A 9,106-nucleotide genomic window follows, 5' to 3' on the forward strand; every position below is an offset into this window, starting at 1 on the left:
AATTACAGATTTTCGAAACCCTGCCTCTTCTCACTGGACTATTTCGTAACACGACTGTTAAAACCTCAACCCTACCCAGCCGGCACAAAGACGTCTATAAGACGTCTAACGGTAACTTAAGTAACCGTCTGAAGTACGTCTTAAGACGTCTATTTTAACACCTTTGAGACGTCTTGTATAGACGTTTGTAAGACGTATTGCGACAGTCGTCTGTAAACAGTCTAGTATTAGATGTCTAATAGACGCCTAATTGAAAACTCGCTTGAGCGTCTAAAGAACGTCTTTAGACGTCTCTTTGTTAACACCTTTAAGACGTCTTGCCGAGACATCTATTAGACGTTCTCTCAGCATTTATAGTAATACATACCGAATCGACTAATAAAACAGACTTAAGTTATATTTAAAATCATATTTTATATTTTTTTACGTTTAAGATATTTAATAAATAAAATGTATATCTATATATCTACAATAAAAAATACAATATCAATATTATTTTTTTATACGACTGTCATCTTTTTTGCTCGTGCAGGGGCATTTCTAAGGAGGCTCTGAACAACTTGATAAAATTCTTTTTCCGTCATCTTTAGGTACTTGAGCCTCACTACTTTGTATATTGTTTTGTAGATCTCGGTTCCGCCAAAGGTTAACTCATTTTGGCTTGTTCATTTCACCCATTTTACTGACAAAACCGGTAAAAAATCGTTTGATTATGTTCTTGATCATATCTTTGTAATCAAGCCCTCCTGTAGGCTTTTATTGTACAATCTAAGAAGTAAAAGTCACATTAAACTAGAAGTAGCTAAGTGTCCGAACACACACACACATGTGTGTACCGACATTAAATAATATCGATATATCAATCTTACTTTTTCATCTAGGAATGAATCCAATTTCATGTTTTCTTCAAACAGGAAAAACTCGTCTTTTGATTTTATAAATGTCTAATAAAGATATTGGAGATTGTTAAGAAATTAAAGTTGTTGGTAAATATAAATAATTGGATATATTGCTCATCCATTTAACAACTTTTTTTTGAAATGCCAGAACTTGTTGAAAACCTAATAAAAAAAAAACAATTTAATATACTTTTTCTGTTTATCATTAAAAACTATAATATATAGTTCAAAAAATTTTGACACAATTTATACAATATTCTCAAATTATTTAGTATTAAAATTTGGATTTAAAAAAATCTAAACATCTAATACTAAATAAATTGAGCTCTCTACTTTTTAACTTTATCAACTATACAATAAATAAATTATAACCGACAATAAATAAATTTAAACTCACAATAAATAAATTTAAACTCACAATAAATAAATTTATAGTAAAATAAAATAAATCACCTTTCTAACTTAATTGATAATTAAAAATTTAAATAACTGAATAACGCAAAGCATTTGATATACGATATGTTAAACTTGAATTTGAAATTTGAATCAATTCATTTGAAGTAAACAATTTTGCTAAAATGGAAAAATTTAAACAGTTTTAAAATCATTGCAGAAAATTATGAACATAAGTTCAGTATTCAGAATTGTTATTGTGCAATACCAGAGTGTAGTAATTGTTGGCTTCACTACTTTTTTACCTTTGCATAATACTGCTGCGTTATTTATTCATTTATACATGGTGGCCACCTACATTAAAAATTAAATTCTTTGATTTTTTACAGAATCACAATTGAATTTATATTTGCTGACAAACAAAATATAAATAAAAGATAAAAACAAATTGTGAAAAAAAATTTAATAAGTTGAAAGTTTTCTTTGGTTTGTTCTGAAAATAATTTAAATTCCATAAATTTTCACTGACCTAAAACAAATTACCTAACCTTTCCCTGACTTTTAACATTTTGACAACCCTGTGATACCACTACTATATAACAAATAACGCCACATGGGAATTTTACAAAACTTTTATTTAAAGTAATGAAATAATTACCATTTATGATAGAACTTTTTTGTTTTAAAACCTTTTTGATAACTGGTGGTTCCAATTGAATGGTGTTGAATCGTCACAATCATTGCAATCACTTATTAAATGTGTTTTTCGCTTTCAGTGTGAAGTATTATTATTTCCAAATGGCTTTGAATTTGTATCATCATGAAACAGCAGTAAATCAATTCCAAGTTCTTAACACTTAACCTCATCGCCATTCTTTTCTTTCTCTTTTATTCCTTTATCCTGAGATGTATACTCACACTCAGCATCTTCAATTACTCGAGAGTGTTCTTTCCACACATTGACCACATCGAAATATTCAAAAATTTGATAAATAAGAAAACCTGTAAGAAGTAGCAAATTTAAATTTTAATAAAAATATAAGAACTAATAAAAAATAAATTGAATTAAAAAAGTATTATACTAAAAAAAAATAACTTATCAATTATATGTAAATACCTAACAATCATAAACAATTATATTCAGGGATGTATATTCAAAGGTTCCCCAGAATTTATACCCCTGAATATAATTTAATTTTCCTAGTTTGAAATAAACACTTTAAAACTGATATTTGATTTTATTATAATTGGAATCAGTTATAATAGAATCCAAAATGTTAATAATAATAATAACAATGATAGTAATAATAACAATGATAACAAGAGGATGAATATCAATAAAAACAACAATTAAATTATTGATAATTTTATTACTATTTGTAAAATTGATTATTACAAAAAGCAAACAAAATATTAAAAATAATAAATCTCAAAAAAAAAAGATTTATAATATTTTATATAATATATATATAACAATAAATAAAAACAGAAAAGACAAATAAAACTTTTAAGTAAAAGTTTTCTCAACATATGAGTCATTTAAAAATCCTCATTTTATACAGTCAAAAATAAGGAAGTAAAAAAACAATACAAATTTTTTGTTATAATAAAGTAATTCCATCAGTTCAAATAATTGTAGTACTATTAGTATTTTAATACATCACACACATTTACAATTTTGACACTAATCTATATGAAGGAAGACATTAAACATTATTATGTTGCAATAAAATACAATTAAAAGGTATATATATATATATATATATATATATATATATATATATATATATATATATATATATATATATATATATATATATACATATATATATATATATATATATATATATATATATATATATATATATATATATATATATATATATATATATATATATATATATATATATATGTATATATATATACATATTCTACAAATAGAATACTTAATGTTCTTAAAGAACAGAGCAATAATAAATTATATTAAAGATAATTTATATTTATATATATATATATATATATATATATATATATATATATATATATATATATATATATATATATATATATATATATATATATATATATATATATATATATATATATATATATATATATATATATATATATATATATATATATATATATATATATATATATATATATATATATATATATATCGTTTTATTTTCGAAAGATACATTAAGGATGTTCTGAAAGCAATAACTGTCTTTATAAGCATCATTTCTTTAACCGTAACTGCTTTGATCACAATTTTACTTCAGAAACTTTTTTATTTAAAAAACATGGCTGCCGTTTCTTTCACGCTTATTTAAATTTGAACGAAAGATGAATGGAAAAATAATTATAAACTTCAAGACGCCTTAATTTTAGACGTCTTGAAGACGCAGTAAATATAACATTTAAACGCGCAAGAAAAAATACATCTTTAAGACGTCTGCAAGAGAGCGTGTCTAAGACATCTTTTATTGAGACGTTTTGAAGATGTCTCAAAACTGTCTTAGACGTCTATAGACAAATGAGTAGTGAAATAGACGTCTAATAGACGACTTGTGCCGGCTGGGCTCAACTTTCAAACCAAAAAACATTAAATTCTCTAAACCTTCACAAGACCCTTTAGTGTATCTGCTTGGTTCCAAGTCTCAACCATCAACTTTAAAGAGCGGTTTCAAAAAAATACGGCGTCAACTAAGTCAAAGCTTTTTACAAGCACTCAAAAAAGCAAAAACTTCAATAAAAATAAAAAACTTTAGTTGTAACGCATACTGTGAGTTAATAGATAAAATCAGTTTTGAACTTTGTACTCCCACATCTACAAAGTAAACTTTACATCCGTCAGGACTTCCGCATCTAGTAGAAAATCTAGATCAGAAACATCTTCTCTTTATAAAATGTTTTAAGAAAAATAAACATTTTTTTTTTTTGTAATAATAAATTAAATAAACTTCTGTTCTAAACTTTTTTAAATTAGTAACTTGAAAATTTGCGACTTTTCTATTAATAAAATTTAATTTCTTAATTTGATTTTTAAAATTTATGAGAAAACTGCGGAAAATTGAGAGAATAACCATAAAAACGCGATTCAATCGTTATCATTGCAATTTATGGTGTTCGTAAATAGAAAAAAAGTTGTATTTCAATTAGTAAGCGGCTAATTGCAATTGCAAAAAAATTGCTTCGCAATTACTCAACTAAAAATTTGTATTTGTAACTAAGCATTTGTAACTAATCGACAGTGAAACCTTATCTAAAAATCTAAATTTACCGCATAATTGTATTACGGTAACGCCAGTGCATAATTAGTACCAATCTAAATAATATTTAGAATACCCGCTTGAAATGTGTTGCTTAAATACAATTGGTGTTACAAATGTGAAAATAGACTTTTTCCACACCGACGATTTTTATATATAGTAGTTTATTTTTTATTATAATTATTCTTTATATAGTCGTTTTATTTCAATAGTTTTTAGTATGTAATAGGAAGTAGAAATCTTTAAAATATTTCTTTGAAAATCTTTTTTCGATTATTTTTATGTTTTTTATCTATATTTTTAAATCTTGTTTTGATTTAACAGTGTTCAGTAACTTCTAAAATTGTAGGAAGTAACATTTTATTAATACAACATTTTTAACTATTATTAATACTTTTATTAACACTATTAAACTATTAAACTATTATTAATACATATAATAATTTATTAATAATTTTAACTATTGTTAATAAATTAAGAACAAAAATTGATCTTTTTAATGGGTGATTTCAATGCAGATCTACTGAGCTACAGTGAATCTAATCCTATTTCCAACTACCTTGATACCTTATGTTCTTACTCGTTTAATCCTTCCATAGTCCTACCTACTCGTATAACAGCTAAATCTTAAACACTCATTGATAATATCTTTATGAACTTCTACTCTTCTGATCATCTCTCAGGTAACCTAACTATTTCTATATCGGATCACATGGTACAATTTGTCTGTGTTCCTGGCACATCAAGCCAACCAAATAAAGTTAAAATTTCTAGACGATGTCTGAAAAAATTTGACTCCAACAAATTTATTCTAGAAATTTCTAAAACCAACTGAGAGTTTATGATTAAAAAAGTTGAAAATATTAATGAATCCATCAATCAATTTTTAAAATTGTTTAGTAGACTTTTAGACCATTGTGCCCCCTATAAAACTTTGACTAAAAATCAAATCAAACTTAAATCTAAACCCTGGATCTCTAAAGGCTTACTTAAACCTATTTTTGTAAAAAACAAACTCAATAAAAAATTTGCAAGATGTAAAAACATTAATACTAAAAATGAACTTTTCACAAAATTTAAATTCTATAGAAATAAAATTAACAACTTATTAAAAAGTAGTAAAAAATTATACTACATAACTTATTTTAATAACAACATGAACAACATAGAAAATACATGTATATATAATATTAAAGCACCATTACATAAAACACCTACTCAGCTAAACCTGAATGAAAACATCATCACAGACCATGCCACTGTTTCAAATATATTTAATAACTACTTTGTTTCCATTCGTGAAAAACTACTAAATGAAATCATGCCATCAAAACGTACTTATAGTGACTTTCTTAATTTGCCTAATGCTAATTCTTTCTTTATTGACCCTGTGAGTGAAGATGAGGTATTTAGTCTTATTAATAATGCTCTTAAAAGTGATGGACCTGACAGCTACCTACATTTTATCTTAAACTTACCTCTCACATAATCTCCAAACCTTAAATTGTTCTTTTAAAAGTGGTAAGTTCCCCGAAGTTTTTAAAGTAGGTAAAGTCATTCCAATTTATAAAAAAGGCTCTTTACTAGACTTTTCTAACTATCGACCCATTTCCCTTCTTTCCAACCTAAGAAAACTTTTTGAGAAGGCTATGCATAACAGGCAATACAAGTTCCTAGAAAAATTTAAATGCTTGTACCAACATCAATATGGATTTTGAAGCAAACATTCCACAATTCTTGCACTTATTGAAATTACTGAGAAGATTAGAAGAGCTCTAGATAATAAGCACTTTACATGTGGGGTGTTTATAGATTTGCAAAAAGCTTTTGATACTGTAGATCACTCCATCCTTCAAAATTGGAATACTATGGAATCAGAGGCATCCCAATAAAATGGTTTACTTCATATCTCCAAAACAAAAAACGCAGTTTGTTTCCAATAATGGCTCTAAATCTGATTTACATAATTGCTCAAATGGCGTCCCACAAGGTTTAGTTTTAGGACCACTTCTTTTTCTGCTTTTTATTAACGACTTGAATACTTCTTTTAAATTTGCAACTGCTTACCATTTTGCTGATGATACTAACATGCTACTGGTTGAAAAATCACTTAAAAAAATCAACAAAATATTAATCATGATCTTGGACATCTTGTCCCGTGGCTTCGTTCTAATAAACTTTCTCTCAATTCTAACAAAACAGAGCTGATCATCTTCAAATCCAACCTGGCACCAATTAATAAGCACTTAAATTTCAGACTAAGCGGAAAATAAAAACTATCCTTTAGACTCTATAAAATATTTTGGGATTAAAATTGATTCTAATCTTTCTTTTCAAGGCCATCTGAATGGCTTAGCAATGAAACTCAGCAAATCTAATGGAATGCTAGCCAAAGTCCGTCATTATGTAAATCTAGAAACTCTGCTAAATATATATCATGCTATTTTTGGGTCCCATCTAAGATATGCATGTCAAGTATAGGGACAATCCCATAAACAAATCATTTCAAGGTTGTCCTATCTCCAAAATAAAGCCTTAAAAATAATATATTTTCAGTACAGTAACTGTTAATCTAATATCCTATACCTAATCTCCAATATATTTAAATTAAGCGACCTTGTAGTATTCCTTAACTGCCAATTTGTCTGGAATTATCACCACAAAAACCTTACCCTATCATTCAACAATTTCTTTACAAGTACAAATAGTCACTATCCTATTTGCTACTTCAGTAGCTTAAACTTAGTTATTCCAAAACACCACTCTGCTAAATATGGATATAAATCCATTAAATATCGATGTATTAGCTCATGGAACAAACTACCTCCTGATCTAAAATCTCTTAATTCAATCTCTGAATTCAAAATCAAGCTTTTTAATTACATGTTAAAAAAAAATACAACTAAATATTTCTACAAATTAATATTCGAATTCTTTATTATATATATCAATTCGTGATCCTTTAGTTTTTTATTTGATATTTTCAACATTTTCAAATTTTGGTTTTCTATCTGCCATTTTTAAACTTTTTTATTAAATTTTTCATTCTAATATTATTAATATTAGTACTAATATTTTGGCATTCTTTATTTATCTTTCTATTTATCTCTTTTCATTCAACCATTCTCTACTTCGTACTAAATGTTTGTTGTCGCTGTCATTATTCACTAAACTTTTGTTGCTGCTGTTATTGTCCTTGTTTATGAAATTCTCCATTTATTTTAATTGTTATCATTTTGTTAACATTATTAATATTGTTATTATTATTGTTGCTATTATTGTTGCTATTATTATCATTATTATTATGACTAGTATTATTGATATCAGTTATTATTACTATTTTCATCCTTGACTATAACGTTATGTTGAATATTCAGGTATTTACTTTATATTAGTACTTGTACTATTGTAAATTTCCTTGAAATGTAATAACTTATTTCGAAATATATTTGATTTGATTAGTAACCTAAACTTATATAAAAAAAACAACGGGTGACGGACTTAATAATTTTTTACTTTATTAAGACTTACCTTAAGTGTCTGAATTTTTTAATTTCTTAATTCTTAAAATTTTTTTAATTATAAAGAACTTTCTTAATTCGAAAGTTAAATTAAGTTTAATTAAGGAACTTAATTTAACTTTCTAATAAATTTTTATTAATTATTTTTTAGATCTTATTAAATAAGTAGATCATGTTTTTTTTTTTTTTTTTTTTCTTCGCTCTTTATATAAAAATAAAATAATAAAATTACGATGAAACTTTTACGTTACACAAAGAATATATATAAAACAGACAGGGGCTCAAAGAAGATACGGATGACTGGTGTCACCACAATCTTTTCATAGAGTTCGTTTACAATAACATTTAAAGCCCACATGGCTTTAGTAAATTTACAATAAAATATTTTTTCTGAAAAATACTATGTGAAGAATAAAACTCAATAACATAATTTACAATAACATTTAAAGCCCACGTGGCTTTAGTAAATTTACAATAAAATATTTTTTCTGAAAAGTACTAGGTGAAGAATAAAAACTCATATATACATCCTCATATATACATATACACATACACAAACACATATACAAACATACTTACACACACACATATATAAACATACTTACATATATATCAGAAGTTAAGGAGATGCAATTTCATTTGTCGTTTAAAAGAGGAAGTGCTTTTCAAATCTTTTATATTGTTATTTTTTAATTGATTCCATAATGATGGACCTTGGTTAATAATTAAGAATTTTGACACTGCCGATTTTACTCTGCTCAATTAATAGTTATGGTTGCTATTTGACCGAAGATTGTATTTTTGTAAAACCCCGATACAAAAATATCAGAAAATACTTTTGGCAGCAAGTTATTCTTATAATTAAACATAAATATTATCATTTGAAGCGAATTAAGTTTTGATATATTTAACGCATTCATGTATTTCATTACAGGGGAAGGGTTTTTTAATCTTTTTAAATAGTTAACTGCTTTACATGCGTGGTTTTGTTGGCTCTGTAATCTTATTAATTTAGTTT

The 9,106-nt window shown here is 25.7% G+C and overlaps 1 long non-coding RNA gene across 1 annotated transcript; it reads right to left on the minus strand.

The window, feature by feature from the left end:
- Positions 1 to 446: 446 nt before the first annotated feature.
- On the minus strand, positions 447 to 2,726 carry LOC136077733 (uncharacterized). The gene is made up of 3 exons (XR_010637229.1): positions 1,951 to 2,726; positions 870 to 1,061; positions 447 to 768 (listed from the first exon to the last, which is right to left on the minus strand). It is a non-coding gene; the product is annotated as an uncharacterized LOC136077733 (long non-coding RNA).
- Positions 2,727 to 9,106: the final 6,380 nt, after the last annotated feature.

The sequence above is a fragment of the Hydra vulgaris genome, chromosome 03 (assembly GCF_038396675.1).
Source record: "Hydra vulgaris chromosome 03, alternate assembly HydraT2T_AEP".
In the NCBI taxonomy this organism is placed as follows: Eukaryota; Metazoa; Cnidaria; class Hydrozoa; order Anthoathecata; family Hydridae; genus Hydra; species Hydra vulgaris.